Consider the following 22193-nt stretch of genomic DNA (forward strand, 5'->3'; position numbering starts at 1 on the left):
TGGGGTGAATAGAAGAAAACTACTCATTCAAGCTTGAAAAAAACCAAAATCACACATCTGCGGTCCCCTCCAAGGTTTCTCATTGTAGCCCATTGGGTTGAGATTTTTCTTGCCCTGATGTGGGATCTGAGCCAAGGATGTCGTTGTGGCTTGTGCAGCTCTTTGAGACACTCGTGATTTAGGGCTTGTGGGGAGGCGGGGCCGGCAGACCGACAGCGAGGCGTGTCCCGCCGGGACCGACTCCGAGATGGCGGCGAGTAGGCGTGGCCGGCAGTCCAACAGAGAGACAGGGCACACCGGAGCCCGCTCCAAGATGGCGGCGAGGAGGCGGGGACGGCGAGCGAGCAGCGAGGCGGAGGGTTCCGGGATCTGCGCCGTAATGAACGTCAGGTGTGTGGATCGCCCGGCTGGGCACAATTGAATAATCTCCTCTCACTAAATAAAAGGGGAGCATTAGAGAACGACGGAGGAGAAGGAGGTGAAGAGCCAGCAACCCATGCAAAGAGAGACGGAGAGAGAAACAGGAGCCAGAGAGAGACGGATGCAGAGCGAGAGCGAAAGAGAGCGCGAGGAAGACGACGACGCACGCGGCTGAAAAGCGGGCCGGAAGAGCGAGCAGGGAACGGCAGGGCTGAAAAGCAATCCGGCAAGAGACTTTCTTATTGAAATAATAAAGAAGTCAAACCTGCTCACGACAATGTCATTCCTTGTTGGTCCTACGAACCCGGACGACAGCCAGAGTCGGTCACAGGGCTATATAAATAAACTTTGATTGATTGATTGAACGACTTGGTATCGGATCGATACCTAAATTTGTGGTATCATCCAAAACTAATGTAAAGTATCCAAACAACAGAAGAATGAGTGATTATTACATTTTAACAGAAGTATAGATAGAACATGTTAAAAGAGAGTAAGCAGATATTAACAGTAAATGAACAAGTAGATTAATAATTCATTTTCTACCACTTGTCCTTAATAATTTTGACAAAATAATATTATGGAAAATGACACAATATGTTACTGCATATGTCAGCAGACAAATTAGAAGTCTTTGTTTGCTAACTTACTACTAAAAGACAAGTTGTCTTGTATGTTTACTATTTTATTTAAGGACAAAATTGTTCTTTGATTGAAATGAGAAACATATGTTTAATGTACCTTAAGATTTTTTGTTAAAATAAAGCCAATAATACCATTTTTTGTTGTCCCCTTTATTTAGAAAAGTATCGAAAAGTACCAAAAAGTATCAAAATACATTTTGGTACCAGTACCGGTACCAAAATATTGGTATCGGGAGAACACTAAGTTGTATATTAACAAAACAACACCAGAAACACAGCAACTTCACTTCAGGAAGTAGCTTTTTACTAGTGCAAGCAAATGAACTTGGTGTCACATAGGACAAGGCACAGTCACACAGCAAACGTGTCATCACACAACTACTGTAAGACGTACTGTACAACTACTACAAGCAAATAATTAACAATTCAATGTAGTGATAACCATGTTATCCTACAATACCCTGTTTGAAGGAGAGGCACAGCCACTGGAGCACGTTCATTCGCTTTTTAATTAACTAGCGCTAACATCCTGCAGTCAACACATTCACGCACATTCAGCCGTCAGCAACACCTTTTACCAGTTACATGTACTACGGACTGCCAGTGCTGAGATAACACATCTAATGATACTCTGCATCGCTGAAGTCACACGTCGCTAGGCAACAGGCATCGCCTTTTAAAGACACACAATCTGATCTCATGAAACATCTCTCAACGTCAGATATTTGAAGATCTTTATAACAAACAATTAGTTAGGGGCCGGCGTGGCACTGTTGGGCGAGTGGCCGTGCCAGCAACCTGAGGGTTCCTGGTTCAATCCCCACCTACTATCAACCTCGTCACGTCCGTTGTGTCCTTGAGCAAGACACTTCACCCTTGCTCCTGATGGGTCGTGGTTAGGGCCTTGCATGGCAGCTCCCGCCATCAGTGTGTGAATGTGTTTGTGAATGGGTGAATGTGGAAATAGTGTCAAAGCGCTTTGAGTACCTTGAAGGTAGAAAAGCGCTATACAAGCATAACCCAGTTACCATTTACCAATTTCCTAAATAAATAATTACCGGTACATTTGTTGAAGAGTAATTACTTGTTTGGCAAAGTTACTGGTAACCGGTGTTGGGTTAATTACTGAAAACCAGTAACTAGTTACTTACACCAAAAAGTAATGCCTTACTGTGAAAAGTAACTATTTAGTTACTTCTTTTTTTCTTCTTTTTTTTTTTTTAAAGCTCCCATTAATGCCCTTTGAGCCTTAATTTCAGTACTGTTATTGCACTGGAGAATAATACAATCTGTTGATCAACTTGACATGCATTTGCATCACTGAACTCTGCTAAGCAATGTGGTCTACATACAACACACAAAGACAAAGATATGTTTCAAAGGGCCAATTTATTTCAGGCCAGAACAAATAAATAGCTGCAACATAACATACATAAGTAACAAACAGCATAATAACAACATAGCTGTAAACCTGGCTTCACCTAAGGAAGGCACACATGACATACACAAAGCCTAACCAGGCATTTTTTTCTCTCAAGGAATTCTGAAATAAAATCATGTCTTCAGGAGATCAACACTGTACTGAAGCCCATAACACTCTACGCATTTCCCCAGTTTTAGTTTAGAGATAAGGAAAGATTGGCCTGGCCCACTAGAATCCCTCTTTATGTTTGTGAACTTTATAGTCTGTACATTTAGAGTGATGTGATAATCAAACACTCTAAAAGTTTATAATGAAAGAGCAACAGTAAATAAGAGAATTGACAGTGTGTGTACCTTCAGTGATGAATGATGAGCAGAGGCAGAGTTTGGAGAGTTTTCTTTAGCTCGCTTTCCATTTTAATGTACTCACTGTCCACTGTGTCCAGGTATGTGGAAAATGTTTTCCGTGCCATTTGCTGTTTGGCGCCGGTATCATGCTAATTAGCTGACTGAAATCGGGTGACTCCACTGTAGAAATAGCCTGCATGTCTTCTAGCACATACACTGCAATGGCTCTATCAATGTTGTCTTGGCTAGCAGTCCCTCCGTTAAAATCCTTAGGTGGAGATGAAGTGGCATCGGAGTCTGTGTCTCTCTTTACTAGCTTCGTCGAAGCATGTTGCTTTTGTAGCTGTTTCAACAGATTTTAATTGCTGTTTTTGGCAGTAGACAGGATTTTTGATCCAAGACACAACTTACATTTAACTAAAATGTTCTTTTCTTTGTGCTCGACAAAAGAAAAGTAGTGACAATATCCCCATCTTAAGAAACTCGACTTCAGCTCCGCCATGATGTCTTGTTAGTAAACACAGACACCCCCCCCCCCCTCCCCCCCACCACCACCACCACCCACACACAGGTTAATAAGTTAATATATGCCTGTTTAATACGTATATAGCCAATGGGGTTTAAGGAAAATTATTCAGTATTATTATTATTGTATCAGACAAATGCAGATTACCTCAGTAACAAAACATTTACAACATGAACAAAAAGTACTTGAAACATAAAGGAAAAATTCAGTTACAAATAATTCTTACGTACGAACATTTGTTGTAGCGATAGGAAAGATTATTGATCCCGCATGGGGAAAAATCAAACAAAAAGTTACCAGCTGAAAACTAACACTTTTTGATTAGGAGATGACTGCCACGACTGATGGTCGACAGGCGCTTCCACTGATCTGCTGTATGCATAATTGTGTGAAAAAAATATGTTTTCACAATTTAATTGGATATTCAATGCATCAGTCATCATAATGTAATTGGCCTGCGCTACGCACTTTGGCAATGTGGCTGCTACTGTTTTAAACACAGAAGTTGATTAGTTATTATCAATCAATCAATCAATCAATGTTTATTTATATAGCCCTAAATCACAAGTGTCTCAAAGGGCTGTACAAGCCACAACGACATCCTCGGTACAGAGCCCACATACGGGCAAGGAAAACTCACCCCAGTGGGACGTCAATGTGAATGACTATGAGAAACCTTGGAGAGGACCGCATATGTGGGTAACCCCCCCCTCTAGGGGAGACCGAAAGCAATGGATGTCGAGTGGGTCTGACATAATATTGTGAAAGTCCAACACATCAGGGAAAGTCCAGTCCATGGTGGGGCCAGCAGGAACCATCCCGAGCGGAGACGGGTCAGCAACGTAGAGATGTCCCCATCCGATGAACAGGCTAGCGGTCCACCCCGGGTTGAGAGCAGAGTAGAAAAGAAAAGAAAAGAAACGGCAGATCAACTGGTCTAAAAAGGGAGTCTATTTAAAGGCTAGAGTATAGAAATGAGTTTTAAGATGAGACTTAAATGCTTCTACTGAGGCAGCATCTCTAACTTTTACCAGGAGGGCATTCCATAGTATTGGAGCCCGAATAGAAAACGCTCTATAGCCCGCAGACTTTTTTTGGGCTCTGGGAATCACTAATAAGCCGGAGTTCTTTGAACGCAGATTTCTTGCCGGGACATATGGTACAATACAATCGGCAAGATAGGCAGGAGCTTGACCGTGTAGTATTTTATACGTAAGTAGTAAAAACCTTAAAGTCGCATCTTAGGTGCACAGGAAGCCAGTGCAGGTGAGCCAGTATAGGCGTAATATGATCAAACTTTCTTGTTTTTGTCAAAAGTCTAGCAGCCGCATTTTGTACCATATGTAATCTTTTAATGCTAGACATAGGGAGGCCCGAAAATAAAACGTTACAGTAATCGAGACGAGATGTAACGAACGCATGGATAATGATCTCAGCATCGTTTGTGGACAAAATGGAACGTATTTTAGCGATATTACGGAGATGAAAGAAGGCCGTTTTAGTAACACTCTTAATGTGCGACTCAAACGAGAGAGTTGGGTCGAAGATAATACCTAGATTCTTTACCGAGTCGCCTTGTTTAATTGTTTGGTTGTCAAATGTTAAGGTGGTATTATTAAATAGATGTCGGCGTTGAGCAGGACCGATAATCAGCATTTCCGTTTTCTTAGCGTTGAGTTGCAAAAAGTTAGCGGACATCCATTGTTTAATTTCATTAAGACACGCCTCCAGCTGACTACAATCCGGCGTGTTGGTCAGCTTTAGGGGCATGTAGAGTTGGGTGTCATCAGCATAACAGTGAAAGCTAACACCGTATTTACGTATGATGTCACCTAGCGGCAGCATGTAAATACTAAAGAGTGCAGGGCCAAGAACCGAACCCTGGGGAACTCCGCACGTTACCTTAACATAGTCCGAGGTCACATTGTTATGGGAGACACACTGCATCCTGTCAGTAATATAAGAGTTAAACCATGACAAGGCTAAGTCTGACATACCAATACACGTTTTGATACGCTCTAATAAAATATTATGATCAACAGTATCGAAAGCGGCGCTAAGATCAAGAAGCAGCAACATAGATGACGCATCAGAATCCATCGTTAGCAATAGATCATTAGTCATTTTTGCGAGGGCTGTCTCCGTAGAGTGATTTGCCCTGAAACCGGATTGAAAAGGTTCACAGGGATTGTTAGACGCTAAGTGTTCATTTAGCTGCTGTGCGACAATTTTTTCGAGGATTTTCGAGATAAACGGAAGGTGGGACACCGGCCGGTAGTTTACCATGAGGTCAGGATCGAGGTTAGATCTTTTGAGTAGAGGATGAATAACCGCTTTTTTGAATGCTAGGGGAACAGTGCCAGAGGAAAGTGATAAGTTTATAATATTTAACACTGATGGACCTAATAAAACAAAAAGCTCCTTGATAAGTTTCCCAGGAATTGGGTCAAGTAAACATGTTGTTTGTTTTGTCCCATTTACACATTTTAACAATTCCTCCAATGTTATTTCATCAAAGAGAGAGAAACTATTTTGGAGGGCAGTGTCCGTCGTATATACTGTGTTAATAGAACCCAGTTGTAGCTGAGATGCATTGTCTTTAATCTCTTTTCTAATGACTTCAATGTTCTTATTAAAGAAATTCATAAAGTCATCTGCTGAGTGGGTGGAGCTACTGGGAGGAGTCCCTTGTTGGGTTAGCGATGCTACTGTACTAAACAAAAATTTAGGATAATTTTTGTTGAGGTGGATGAGATTTGAGTAATATTTAGCTTTAGCTGAGGTAAGCATGCGTTTATAAGTTATTAAACTATCACTCCATGCTTGATGGAAAACCTCAAGTTTAGTCGCACGCTATTTGCGTTCCAGCTTTCTACATGATCATTTCTGGGCTCTAGTTTCTTCTGTAAACCATGGGGTACGCCTTTTAGGGGCCCTTTTTAGCTTTAGCTGTGTTACACTATCAATGGTGTCGCGCAGGGCGTCGTTAAAGTTGTTAGTGAGGTTATCAATAGAGCCCACATAATTTGGGAATGGTGCCATTACCGAAGGCAGTAGGTCACTAAGAGTCGTCGTGGCAGCATTAATGTTGCGGCTGCTATAGTAGTTATTCTTATTATTATTAGTTTGTTGACAATGAGTCAGAACTTCGAATTTTATAAGGTAATGATCGGACATTACTTTAGTGTACGGGAGTATCGTAACTTTGGAGGTGGTGACACCCCTGACAAGCACTAGATCTATCGTATTACCGTTGCGATGCGTGGGTTCATTTATTATTTGTGTAAGACCACAGCTATCAATTATAGTCTGGAGCGCCACGCATGGAGGGTCCGATGGGGTATTCATATGGATGTTAAAGTCTCCCATTATGATTATATTGTCGGCGTGTGTCACTAGATCAGCAACGAACTCTGAAAATTCATTGATCAAGTCCGAATAGGGCCCTGGGGGGCGGTAGATGGCAGCCAGGTGCAGAGGCAGCGGTGTGACAAACCTCATAGTAAGCACCTCAAACGAGTTATATTTATTATTTAGGTCCGAGGTAAGGCTAAAGTTTTTGTTGTATATTAGTGCAACACCCCCACCCCTTTTAATGGGACGGGCAATATGCGTTCCCGTATAGCCAGGAGGAGACGCCTCACCCAGCGCAAAAAATTCGTCTGGTTTGAGCCAGGTCTTGGATAGACCAACGACATCAAGATTGTTGTCTCTAATGACTTCATTAACTAATAACGTTTTGGAAGACAATGACCTTATGTTTAAAAAGCCCATATTATAGGTAGTGGGCTGTTTTGAGGAGTTTTTGTTGAAAGTATCCGTAGTAGCAATATTAATTATGTTACATTTATTATGCGTAGTGCACTTTAAACAATTTCGACCATATCTAGGAATTGATATGACAGGAATTTTTAGATTGTTTGCCACCTCAGTAAAATGCATGTCCACCTCTGACACAGAAAAAACATTATGTGAGTTGTATATTATTCTAAGAGAATTGCTATGTGTGCAGGGGTTATCCAGCCTGGCACTGGCTAGTTCTAGCTTAACAGACTCCTTATTAGCGCTTCTTTGTGGATTAGCATTTAGCTTTTTCGTTAGCCCCGCTAACAACAACGCCTTTAGCTTTGTTGTTAGCCCCGCCCGACATCCCCGCTTCTGCTTCCGAGCGCACCGCTTACGTCTCTTTCGTTGACGGTCTCCGCTGGTAGTGGACGCCGCTGCTTCAAAGGCCGCTGCTGGATGTAGCTCGCGAAGAATTCCCAAGCTAGCGAGCAGGTCCACCGTACACGCATCTTTCAGCCCAAAATGGCCCGATCTCTCCACATCCAGAATCGTAAGTCGGTCATAAGTGATCACGGAGTGAACACGCTGTGAGCCAGCCATGAAATTGACTGAATTGACGGGTATTTTTGCCAAATCGGTCTACACTTCCAAGAGCGCTCGCAAGAAGCTGCCGCCGTGAAGCGCCGCCATCTTGCCAACAGGGTAAACAGCTGTATATTGAGAGGTGGTTAATTTTGCAGTTTAGAGATCATTAATTAGTGTGTATAGTCTGTTAATATATATGGAAAATATGCGCAAGCGTCTGATCAAAATAATGGCCATGTAAAGCACTGCCTTTATGGATGTTTGGTTTGATGTGGACGTGAACTATTAACATTCACTGGAATATTGCCAGGGGGCGTTGGAGGCATAAAGTTCTACCCGCACCCTACACACGCACACGCACATGCGCGCGCGCACACACACACACACACACACACACACACACACACACACACACACTGCGTCTTTTTTTAACCCAAAACAAGGATGGGACCATCATGGTTTCCAGGTTACTGATGTCCCCTTCTTTGTGGATGCTTGAACTTGAATTTGCTCCCTCATCACTTAGGTCCAAATCAAAATCCACTTTATGTATATAGCACTATTAACAAACCAACTGTTTCCAGAGTGCTGAATATACAAAACCATAAACAGTAATTCAATTAAAAGCATATAAAAACACAAAGATAAAATCAATTAAACAAACATAAATGATGAATGATAAATGGCTTATATTTGTATAGCGCTTTTCTACCTTCAAGGTACTCAAAGCGCTTTGACAGTATTTCCACATTCACCCATTCACACACACATTCACACACTGATGGCGGGAGCTGCCATGCAAGGCGCTAACCAGCAGCCATCAGGAGCAAGGGTGAAGTGTCTTGCCCAAGGACACAACGGACGTGACTAGGATGGTAGAAGGTGGGGATTAAACCCCAGTAACCAGCAACCCTCCGATTGCTGGCACGGCCACTCTACCAACTTTGCCAAAATAAGTTCAAAACATAAAAATAAAATGCAATAAAACAATAAAAGACACAGAGGACCACACGACTCAAAAGCCGATTTAAAAAAACTGAAAAAACAAGTGGGTTTTGAGACGAGACCTAAAACAATGGGGGCCTTTATTTGGATAAGGTCTGTGGTGTACTTTGGGGCGAGTCCATTCAAAGCTTTAAAAACAACCAGAAATCAATTCTAAAACGAACATGAAGCCAATTCAGGGAAGATTTGTTGTTGCTGTTTAAAATCGTGCTGCAGAGTTCTGGACTAACTGTAAACGTGAAAGTGCATTACAGTCATCCGGTTGTGATGTGATAAAAGTGTGCATGACATGTTCAGATTGTTTAAAATATAAAATAGTTTTGATCTTTGATAAAAGCGTTGGTTTGTTTGTCTAACTTTCAACCATTGTCTATAATGACAACATGGCTGGTAGGTGGGGGATGTACAGAGTCCCTGAGAAAGTCCAAGTCTAGCAGAAGGTCACTGCGGCCAAGCAGCACAATTTCAGTTTACCCTCTTTAAGCTTTAAAAAATTCTGAGCCAACCAGGTCATTAGAATTTGGAAAGTATATTCTGACTTCCGATACAATACCAATATTGGAAGAATCATTCATACTTGTATTATTTTGTAAAGTTTAATGTTATAAAAGGTTTAACGAAGTGAAATTAGTCAAATCTAGAACAGGTATGTAGGTATGAAAAACACTATTATATTTATAATTAAGCCTCTTAAATGGACTTATGCTTTCTTTAAGTTGAAGTGGAGTGGTATTTTTTTTTTTTTGGGGGGTGACACCTAGTGGTCACAATAATTTATCAAATTAAGCTCATGAAGCAGGAAGTTGAATGATGAGGACACGTTTTTTACTGGATACTTTCTAATACGCTTCTGCCTTGGAGACCTTGTATCTGTAAGTAATATGCTACTATAATTATTTGTTAATATTGACAAATGTGTCGAAGGTCCTGGGTTCGTTCCTGGGCTCGGGATCTTGGGATCTTTCTGCGTGGAGTTTGCATGTTCTCCCCGTGACTGCGTGGGTTCCCTCCGCGTGCTCCGGCTTCCTCCCACCTCCAAAGACATGCACCTGGGGATAGGTTGATTGGCAACACTAAATTGGCCCTAGTGTGTTAATGTTGTCTGTCTATCTGTGTTGGCCCTGCGATGAGGTGCTGACTTGCCCCCACCTACCGCCCTAATGCAGCTGAGATAGGCTCCAGCACCCCCCGCGACTCCAAAAGGGACAAGCGGTAGAAAATTGATGTATGGATGGGTGTTGTTTTAGACTACAATATTGTTGATTTAAGGACATGTATTATGTATGTCTAGCTTGTGTGCTATTATGTGCTTATATGTTGTGTAGTTGCAAGATCCTAATAGCCTGCAGTCTACCAGGTTTACCTTTTGTAAAATGATTTCTCTAAAATAGAAGAAAAGACCAACCGTGTATGCTTAATGGAGGACATTTTTGGATGTTAATTGGCTGTCCAGTTTTGCACAAGTAAACACATTGCAGGGCGGCTTGTATCTGAGCTTATATCCAACATTTTACATGCAAGCCGATAAAATCTGATACTTGTATGTTTTGCTTATATCAGACTGATATCCGATCGGGACAACCCTAGTGCTCTTGAAAGAGGTCAGTATGAATATGTTTAACATTTGAGAAACCCCTTTTTGGCAGGCCAAACCAAGCGACTCAACGTGCCAAATTTGGCACAACTGGTCTAGACCATAACAAAAGATTCAACAGCTGCAATTTTGCAATAAGAAGGCACAACACCAAAAGTTAGGCTGTTGTTGACTATATCCTTCACAATGGGGCCAAAAGCAGAGCCGGCCCAAGGCATAAGCGTGCTAAGCGCTTGCTAGGACCCCGCGGCCACCAGGGGGACCCCAAAAGCAATTAACAAAAAATTCTTATTTTTATTTTTTGCATGTACGAGTCTGACTGATGATTTCTAAATGATCAAAGATATATTATTGTACAAAAACACAATTTTAGGTCAACAGAGTGCTGCTGCTGATCTAGGCCTAGTGATTCTTCCTGCTTCTCTTTAAGCTGCCTCTACTGCACCTGTGACGTTTGCCGCCTGCCGTGCTATGCCAGTGCGCACTGGGCATCAAAAGCGCAGATGGAGGCAAAACAATGTCACAAAAAAGGACATATCCTGCAGAAAAAAGGAAGAAGAAGAAGAAAGTGGAAGAGGAGAAAAAATGCCATGATAAAGGTATGTTTGCATGACTTGGTAATAAAAAGTTTATCAAAGAGATTTGTAGCTGTAATTAGCTTTAGCTAGGTGACGTTAGCTAGCTAGCGCGGTGCTAGCAATATGTTTTTAGCATCAGGTTACTAGTGAGATATGTTGTTTGCACAAATTGTTTGCAGCAGAGCACGGTAATTTATGTGAGTAAAATAAACATGATTTTTTACATCAACTCATAAGTTATGTGAAACTTCCCCAGGAGCATTGTTAAAATACTTTGGAGGCACAGAATCAGCCCAGAGCCAGTCCACATCCTCAGGCTCAACTGTGAGTGATGAATCAGGTGAGGAAAAGACTGTCACCATACAGTATACATTTAATTTCTTGGTATAAACATTACACCTGAAGGGAAATTAATATAGTCAAAGTATCTCATTAATATGTGTGCCTATATGTATGTATGTATGTATTTCATCTTAGGTCCATCTCCATCCTCTACAGTGCTCTCTCACACACCTCCATCCTCTGTGCCCACTATCCCCTCCATGTCTGAAACCACAGCTGATTTATCTAGTAAGTTAACTGCAAAACACCCTTTATAATTGATCATTGTACTGCAGAACATTCTGAGATTAATAAGTATGTCCAACAGTGCAATTTAATGACCTTATAGGTCCTTCTTTTTTAGTCATTGTCTTTCTTTGGTCACTTCCTCGGCAACTTCCACCACAACGTCCCCTTCACACCATGGACCATCATCAGCTCCGCCAGTTGACCCAGCTGAGTGGCCTTCTTTCCTCTCAGATTCAGACAGGACTGAGCAGGTGATCAGAGGACCACTGTCTATTAAGGAGAACTTTTCATTCCCCAAACGGCATGATGGCCGAAGTTTTCATTATCATTATACCTACAGACAGCTAGTCAATGGGGAAAAAGTCAAGCGTAGCTGGCTGACTTATTCAAGAAGTAAAGATGCAGTCTATTGCTTTTGCTGCAAATTATTTTCCAAAAAGTCCTTAAAACTGGCAGCCGAGGGACAGCGGGATTGGGTCAACATAGGTGCAATAATAAAGTGAATCAGAATCAGCTTTATTGTCCAGTTATGTTTAACACACATGTAATTTAACTTCAGTAGACCGCGCTCTCTTTGTACAAAGTAAACATTAAATATGAACAACTAACTAAAAATATAAACTAGTAATTAAAGACTAATATGTACAAGACTGATGAGACAAGATGACACTTTTACTGTAAATACAAAGCTTTATCACTTGGACTGTTCAACCCCAGGCCACTCTTGTAGCTGAATGTTTTCTACATTTTAAGATTAGGAACCATATGTGGCACTCTGGACATCATTTGTTCATTCATTGGTATTATTTATGTTCTTAACTGGGCCACCCCCATATCTTTATAAATGACATGTCATTTGTAAAGACATACCAGGCTGACAATAGGATAATGTAAACAACACTGCCAGAGCCGCAATGAGTTTATAGTAGGTGTGTGAATGATCAACAATCAATATTATTGGCAGAAATAGAGGGCCCCATGGAGGCTTGGGCCGGCACTGGCCAAAAGTGTGCCCATTGGCGTTGTTAGGCCTATTTTAGGAGGGTTCAAGCCCCCCTAAAATGTTCTTAAGCCCCCCTAAATAATTTAGTGTTTAAAAAAAAAATAGATTTTTTATTTATTTATTTTTTTCAAATACATGCCGACATATTCATTATAAAGGCCGAATATGAGTTTAAATACATAATCATATAACCTGTCATTATTCACTCAGTTTCCCCTAACTTCATAGTGTAAGGTAGAGAGCCCCTTTAGTGCGTCGGTATCCAATCCATTCCACTTGTTCATAAAGAAAATGCCCACATCACTCAAAATCCAGTCCGCATTTTCTCTGCGACCTTGCTTGCGTTCCTTGGACTTGTTCATATAGAAAATGCCCACATCACTCAAAATTCAGTCCGCATTTTCTCTGCAACCTTGCTTGCGGTCCTGCAGGTGTACGAAGCACATTAGCACATAGCACTGCAGAACAAGAACCTTGTGTCTGCAATTGTAAATAATTTAGTTTGTAAGTTTTGTGTTTCTTGTAGAATCTATATAAAGTAATATACATTAGCCTATTGTTAAAATAATGAAAAACACATCATTAAATATATTTGTTTTATGGTATTGTTACATTAAAAGCTGTTGTATTATTATAGGATGGCTTGTTAAACATTTCATAGGATTTTCAGAGGTTGGAAAAACCAAGACATTTAATATAAATGTAAAATGAATAAATACATAAAAAGAAAAAGAAAAAAAATGGTTAAAAGCCATCGTCCCGGGGAGCATTTAATTTCGTCCCGTGCATTTTTTTTACCGTCCCCGGGACGACGGGACTACGTTAATCTCAAGCCCTGGAAGTTACATTATATTGTTTGCATTATTTGTTTCAGCATTGCACTTTGAAGACGGTCCCTCAGCTCTTTGACAGCTTTGGCTCTTTTTCAGATCAGCAGTCTTTCTTATTTACAGTACCGGTATATATAAACGTTTCTCATTTCTATTCAGACTTCCATATTTATTTGATTTCCTTAACGGCTTGCCATAAAATATATATATTATATACAAGCCAAATTATCCCGATCCAGATATTACTTTAATTCAAGTAATCAAGTAATATTTCCAGGGCTTGAATTTACAACCATTTTAGTCACATATGTGCCCAAAATGTAATCTGTGCAACTTCAAAATATTTGGGAACAAACAATTATTGTATTGTGAGCTAAAGTGGTGGCATTAGCCTCTATGTTATTAATTCACAACATAGAGACTAATGCCATGACTTTCATTGTGTTTCAGTGTATCTTGAAGGATCATGCAAGTCATTGTTTCTTGTTGATGCTGTAAACAAAATGTCACTGTGCAAACCCGTGTTTGTTGTTGTACTGAACACAGATTGAAAATAAACCCACTGAAATAATAATAATAACAATGAATTATTTATAAGTCTTTGTTAGCCGTTTGTGAAGTTTTGTGCTCGTGCGCTACGTTCGCTCGCATCCTGTGCATCTCCTGGGGGCTAAGCCCCCCCTGTCCTTAAAAGCTAGTGACGCCCCTGAGTGTGCCCATACCTCCTAGAAAAAGACAAGCGCGACAGGGTCAGTGGGAGAAGGGAAAGCTCTCAGTTTGCTAATCAAGGCAGTGTGTGGTGTTTTACAGTGAGTTGTCAGTGCTTTATTGTACTAAACTGTCATTGTAATCACTATTGTCGCCACTAGGTGTCATAATGTAGCAATGTTATACAGCGGTTTATGTTTGAAGCCACAGTAAAAACACTGGATCCTTCCCTCTCCCTCCTCTCTGTATGTATTCTTAATATAAACCCACAGTGTTGCTATAAGAGCATGCTATCTCTAAAGATACAACATGGTTTTTAGAAGTGTGTGTTGCTAGATTAGCCAAAGAAAGCACAGCCAGTAAACTAACTGAACATTAGCCCGAAGCCAACGATTGCTAACAAGTGCAGCATGGAACAGTTCAAGCCGCCATCGACACTGATTCTCACCGGTATTAATAAAATAGATAAATACATCTGTGGTAGGCTCACTAGCATAAACCAGGGGTCCCCAAACTTTTTGACTCGGGCGCTGCATTAGGTTAAAAAATATTTGCCCGGGGGCCGGGCTGTATATATACTGTATATATATCTCCTCGTGCACTAATTGACTGAAAGGGCGCAATGATGTCACATTATCGATGGGAAAATGCATTTTTAGACAAAATGTTTTGCCTGAGCGGCTAGCAGAATTACAACACCTGCAGCACCAACAGAAACAACATTTTGATCAACGAGCAAAGCCTCTACCAGTTAACCCGAGGGGACAACGACAACATGCAAACACGGAACGGTTGGGAGCCGGCATTGTCATACATCAACGAGAGGAACCACGCTCCTAGACCATGCTGACACCTACAGGGAGGGCACACAGGAGTAACCGGAGACATGTGAGGAGGATATACCCAAGTTTGTTCACTAATGTTCGCCAGGATGGACATGTAGACCATGAGGTACAAACTTCACACACACCTGAGACAGTTGAACCAGCGCCACCGAACTTTCCAATAAACAATACTCGTCCTGTGAGTATGGAATGTATGCCTACACAAAGGATTTTCGCTAATCTACCGGGAAGTAAAGGTCCATATGCACAAACTGTTGCCGCTCTATATTTCACATATTTCAATCAATGAAGAAATGTGTCCTGGAGAGACACATGATTAGGCAAAGAGATCAGTGCCCAGGTGAGACAGTAGACGCTTTCGTGAATGCTTCAAGAGATCTGGCAAAATCATGTGATTTTGACACACTGGAGAACTACATGATACGAGATCAGATAGTAGAAAAACATGCCATGAAAAATCTGCACGACAAAATGTTGCAGGTAGACTGACTTTAGACAAAGTCAACTGCGACGACTTAAGAAGCACCACAGGCAGAATCTAAACTTTTTACGGAGAGTGCTGGTCTGGGAGCAAGCAATAACTAAGTCCATCTCACTTACAAGAGTGCACGTGCAGATTATGGAGGGAATGCCGGGAAGGCGCGAGAAGGAAAAGGCAGCCACGAGCAAGGCAGCAATGACGCCCCGTGTTACAGATGCAGAATGAACACACACTCGCGCAGCAGATAAGTGCGGTGCCAAGACAGCGATGTGTCTTTTCTGTCAGAAAACGGGAAATTATGCACGCATGTTTCAAGAAGAAAAAGAGAGCACAAGCAAAAAATGTCAATGAAAAAGGTAAAGAGAGGAATAAAGAGGAAAAAAAGACAAACCAGGTAAACCAGTGAGAGCAGTAATACAGGATGCTTCTGACTCAGATTCAGACGAGTTTATCCATGCTGTAGATCCTGAAGGTACTGAGACAGTTAAGGTATATGAACTATGGCTGAAAATTATCATATATTCAGGAAATAGTCGAAACATTATATGAGAAGACCTGTATAAGATAACAAAAAACTTAAACCAACCAAAAATAGATTTTATGCCTATGCTTAGACTACTCCACTTAAATGTGTAGGTTATTTTGAAGCAGAAATTAAATGGAAAGACAAAATAGTCAAAGACAACATGTAAGTGATAGAGGGACGTGCAGAAGCATTGCTAGGCAGAAAAACAACTTTTGAGTTAAGAATACTTAACACAGGAGAAAAAGTGAACAAAATAGGGCAGTAGGAAAGATTCAGCGAGCTCGTTAAAGAGTACCTACTAGTTTTTAAAGGACTAGGTAAGATTAAAGGTTACAGCCATAAGGTTACAGTCAATGAAAAGTCCCGCCTATAGCGCAGGGTTTAAGGAGAGTCCCCTATCCCATGTTAGAAGCTGTAAACCAAGAGCTAGACAAAATGCTAGAACAAGCTATAATAGAGGAAGTAAATGAAGGGTCAGAATGGGTTTCTAATATCTTTTGTACCCAAGAAAGACACTAAAGGAGTGAGGAGGCTATGTGTAGATCTGAGAGAAGTTAACAAAGCAGAGATCAGGGAAAGACATTCAACCCCAACCGTAGATAGCATCTTACAGGCAGTGCAGGGAGCTAAAGTGTTTTCTAAGCTAGATGCACAAAAAGGGTTTTGGTAATGTGACTTAGCCCCACAATCCAGACCACTAACAATGTTCATCACACACAGAGGATGCTACCGCTTCAGAAAAGTTCCCTTTGGTTTATCAAGTGCACCAAAAGCCTAGAAGAAGGCTATGGACTCTATGTTATGTGGCATGCCTGGTACTGTTTGATGTGGTAATTCAGAGAGAACAAAGAGCAACTTGAAAAGGGACTGAGACAAGTCTTCCAGGGATTCAGGGATAGAGCTCTAACACTCAACAGAGAGAAGTGTATATTTGGACATGTATCAAACCAGATTCGAGAAAGTCTGCAAAGCACCCAGACCTGAGAATGTCCAGATACTACGCTCACTCCAAAGCACCTGTACATTATTTATAAAATGCATTCCAAATTATGCAAATTTGTCAGAACCAGTACTGAAAGACCTACTGAAACCCACTACTACCGACCACGCAGTCTGATAGTTTATATATCAATGAGGAAATCTTAACATTGCAACACATGCCAATACGGCCGGGTTAACCTATAAAGTGCAATTTTAAATTTCCCGCGAAACTTCCGGTTGAAAATGTCTCGGTATGATGAGGTTTGCGCGTGACGTCACGTAGTGAACGGAAGTATTCGGACCCCATTGGATCCAATACAAAAAGCTCTGTTTTCACCACATAATTCCACAGTATTCTGGACATCTGTGTTGGTGAATCTTATGCAATTTGTTTAATGAACATTGAAGACTGCAAAGAAGAAAGCTGTAGGTGGGATCGGTGTATTAGCGGCGGACTACAGCAACACAACCAGGAGGACTTTGAGATGGATAGCAGACGCGCTAGCCGCCGACCTCACCTTGACTTCCTCCGTCTCCGGGCCGCTGACCGCATCTATGATCGGGTGAAGTCCTTCGTCGCTCCGTCGATCACTGGAACGCAGGTGAGCACGGGTGTTGATGAGCAGATGAGGGCTGGCTGTGCTAGGTGGATAGCTAATGTTTTTAGCATAGCTCTGTCGAGGTCCCGTAGCTAAGTTAGCTTCAATGGCGTCGTTAGCAACAGCATTGTTAAGCTTCGACAGGCTGGAAAGCATTAACCGTGTAGTTACATGTCCATGGTTTAATAGTTTTGTCGATTTTCTGTCTATCCTTCCAGTCAGGGGTTTATTTCTTTTGTTTCTATCTGCATTCAAGCACGATGCTATCACGTTAGCTCCGTAGCTAAAGAGCTTCGCCGATGTATTGTCGTGGAGATAAAAGTCACTGTCCATTTCGCGTTCTCGACTCTCATTTTCAAGAGGATATAGTATCCGAGGTGGTTTAAAATACAAATCCGTGATCCACAATAGAAAAAGGAGAAAGTGTGGAATCCAATGAACCCTTGTACCTAAGTTACGGTCAGAGCGAAAAAAAGATATGTCCTGCACTGCACTCTAGTCCTTCACTCTCACGATCCTCATCCACGAATCTTTCATCCTCGCTCAAATTAATGGGGTAATCGTCGCTTTCTCGGTCCAAATCGCTCTCGCTGCATTGTAAACAATGGGGAAATGTGAGGAGCCCTTCAACCTGTGACGTCACGCTACTTCTGGTACAGGCAAGGCTTTTTTTATCATCGATCAAAAGTTGCAAACTTTATCGTCGATGTTCTCTACTAAATCCTATCAGCAAAAATATGGCAATATCGCGAAATGATCAAGTATGACACATAGAATGGATCTGCTATCCCCGTTTAAATAAAAAAAAATCATTTCAGTAGGCCTTGAAGCTGACTAAAAAAGAACAAGTGTGGGAGTGGACAAGTGAAACTGAGAAATCATTTCAAGCAATCAAAGAAGCATTGGTGAGAGAGCCATGCCTGGCCTACTTTAAATTAGTTGCACCCACAGTAGACATTAGTGATGCAAGCCCACTAGGACAAGGTGCAGTTTTGCTACAGACCCAGTTGGATGGACAAAGCAAGCCATTAGCTATGAAAGCTGTTCATTGACTCGCACAGAACGCCACTTTTCTCAGATAAAAACGTGAGGCTTTAGGATGTGTATGGGTTGTAGAACATTTTAGAACCTACTCCAGTTTTTACCTATGTTTTTATTGAAGAGGATCCGCTTTCGGGTTATATCCCGCACTTTGAGACTGGCGCATGCGCAACAGAAGGGGTTCCCTTGTGGCAGCACACACCCCATCTGGTTTTTGCATAATCGAGGTGTGTTAGTCCAACTTTTCAAAAGACAAACACGATCAGATTAAGGTGTTTCCATATGTTGTATAATGCTTCTTTAGAGTCAAATTATTTGTGAAATCAAACTAAATTAGTGCCTGGAAACATGATCCTTCTTAATCAAATTACAGTCAAATAACAGTCAAACATGACCGGACTATGGTCTGAAAATACTGCATTAATCGCAAATATATTGTCAACTGTTAATAATAAGTTAAAATATGTTAATACAAGGTCAGTCTAAAGTGTGTCTGTGCATTCGTGTAGGTCCAGTGACATTCTGTTTCAAATTAAAAGCATCAACCAATTCTAAAATGTCTGTCTCTCCTGATTTGTTTTATCTGTAGCACCCTGATATTAATTAATTAATTCTCTGCAGTTGTAGAATCAAAAACAGACCACAAAATCACCGTCCACATGTTCTGCCCCACAAGGCGATGCAGCCAACTGCGCTTGGTATAAGCGACTTTGGCCTTGTTGTTTTTCTAAAGAGCCTTCGAAATTTGGTGTGTTGCGGGTTGTGTTTGGGTTTGCTTTTCTGTCCCTGTCATAAAGCAAGACATGACTACGCTGGTTCGTAGTTTACCTTTGAACACATTTCCTGCTTTTCATGCCCACGGTCAACCTGGCACAAGCCCAAAAACACCCACGCCAATGACGCACATGCAACTACACCAAAGCCCAGACTGACAGAGGAACAAGTAAGAAAAATCAGTGAGAATTAGTGGCAGTAGGTGTGGAAAATGTCTTGAGGGCATGCTGCCGATTGTGCAAGTGTGAGATACCTGCATCATGCTAATACTAAGAAGCACAAAACAGCAAATTAGACAAGATGAATTAATGAGCTAAAATAGCCACTATGTAGCTTGTCTTACATTAAGTTAGTTGTCTAAGTTTATTTTGAACATGCATACAGTTACAATGTGATATACAGTGCATTCAGAAAGTATTCACAGCGCTTCACTTTTTTCACATTTTGTTATGTTTACCCCCTTATTCCTAAATGGAATAGCTTAATTTTTGTTCTCAAAATTCTGCAGACAATATCCCATAATGACAATGTGATTTAAATGCAAATGTACAGTATAAAAAAATAAAAGTTAAAAAAATCCAATGTACCTAAATATTTAAAACCCTTGCTCAATACTTTATTGATGCACCTTTGGCAGCAATTACAGGCTCAGGTCTTTTTGAATACATTGCCAAAAGCTTGACACACCTATCTTTGGGCTGTTTCGCCCATTCCTCTTTGCCCATTCGTCTTTGCAGCACCTCTCAAGCTCCATCAGACTGGATGGGAAGCGTTTCATCCAGGATGTCTTTATATATTACTGCATTTATCTTTCCCTCTATCCTGACAAGTCTCCCAGTTCCTGCATGACTCCCCACCGCATGATGCTGCCACCACCATGCTTCACTGTAGGGATGGTATTGGCCTGGTGATGAGCAGTTCCTGACTTTCTCCAAACATGATGCCTGGCATTCACGCCAAATACTTAAATCTGTGTCTCATCAGACCAGATCATTTTGTTTGTCATGGTCTGAGAGTCTTTCAGGTGCATTTTGGCAGAATTTTATGAAGGTATGGCTTCTGCCTGGCCACTCCACCAAGAAATTGCTTCCGTTTGGCCACTATACTTATACTTGAAAGTGTGACGTGGAAACGCATTGCATTGTGGGTCCTGCTGGACGCTTATTTATATGGCTGAATGGAAGGCTCTGCTTCAGTTTGTTTTTTTTTCTTTAACAAGTTCAAAACATTGCATGAACGTGCAACATCATTAACTGCACAATCATGATCATGATCACTTCAGGGGAAAAAATGATTTGGAGAGATTTTTCTCATGTGCAGCATGAACGCAAAGCCGAAATAAGTCGGGCTATGAAGCTGATAAAGAGTCAGCAAATAGCCTGGATAGCAGCCGTGAGACGACCAAACATGACTTTTAACGCCATCACCTGGTATATGTTGGTGTGTTCATGGTAATTTCAGACTGGTAAATTTGAATCAAAGGATGTTTTATTCTGTTTCTTTTTGTTGAAATGCTTGGTTTCTGGGTCACGTGGTGCAGCCAACTGCGCGCACACCCAGTGCTCATTTCCTCCTGACTACTTAAAAGCTATCCAGTCCCTTCACTCTGCACCAGTACATTTCCTGATGGTTCACCCTTCTAGTCACATACATCTCCTCTGCTTTGGCTCTACGCTCGCCTCTCATTCCCTGTGGCTCAGTCCTGGCGTGGCGTCGTAGTGTTAACTGTTACTTTCCCACACCTTCTTTGTACTATTTATGTTATTTTAAAGTGTGCATTCTTAGTTATTTTTCGCTCACTCCTTTTTGAGTGCTCTTGTTGTTATTATTCTTGTTTATTTTTTGCTCTGCGTTGGGGTCCTGCTGCAGCAAAGGCGATTGTGAGATAAAGCCCTTTAAAAAAAACGGCAACAATACTTCATTTACATGTCGTGATCTGCATATTAAATATAGTATTAGCGATATTGTTATTATTAGCACTAACGCATGCAGACTTGTGTGGCTATATTGACATACTGTGCGGGTGAGCTACTGCAGCGCCTTTGAGGTGGTACAAGTTAAATCTTGAATGCATGCAATCATGCATTTCACGTGTATAGTAGAAGGTTGTGATCATAAACTGAGAAGTTGGTCAACTTTGACATTCAACTTAAACAGACACGAAAAGACAGTAATTTGCGCACACCTTTTTTTTTCTAGCTGTGTTAGGATTATGATAAATTCTTCATCTAAACAGGGAGCTATGAACATCCCATCAGTTAGTATCCCAGTGAGAGCAGAAATTGTACAGTAAGTGATTGTTTTATTAAGTTCATACTTTGTATTTCTTATGTAGCACTCATTTAGCAATAGTGCTACTTGCAGAACCTGCTTATCACTCTGCTTCTAAATTTTGTAGCTCATCGTCCATATATTCAGGCTCAAAAATAAAGGTTCTGGATCATAATTTGTCCCGAAGTAGTCGTTGTTGGCTCTCATTAAGTCTGCCATGATTAGCGGTAGTTGTTGTTACTGAAGGAAATAGCGTCTGTGAAATTAAAACACAGCTGTGTTCTTAAAATGACCAAAATACGCAAACATTAAATGTTATCATGAATGTGCCTGTTACTTCATTACATACTTTACATTACAGCATGTATATAAAACGTTGGTGGAGGATTTTGGAGAGCTTTTTAGGCAGATACCAGTGAATCCATTAAGCTGACTTTTGGTTGCGTTTATTTATGAGTTAAAGGACAATCTAAAAAGTTTTTGTTGTCTGACTTGTCTTCTGTTTTTCTAATATTGGTTTTGCGGAGCTTTCAGCTGATGTCCTGCCTGTTACTTGGATGTATAGCACGTGTATGTTGATACAAGCGTCGCATAATCTCCTCATTTATTTTGAAATGGATGACACTGTAGGAGTGAAAAGTGTACTCAGATGGGAG

This window comes from Entelurus aequoreus, linkage group LG08 (genome assembly GCF_033978785.1).
Source record: "Entelurus aequoreus isolate RoL-2023_Sb linkage group LG08, RoL_Eaeq_v1.1, whole genome shotgun sequence".
In the NCBI taxonomy this organism is placed as follows: domain Eukaryota; kingdom Metazoa; phylum Chordata; class Actinopteri; order Syngnathiformes; family Syngnathidae; genus Entelurus; species Entelurus aequoreus.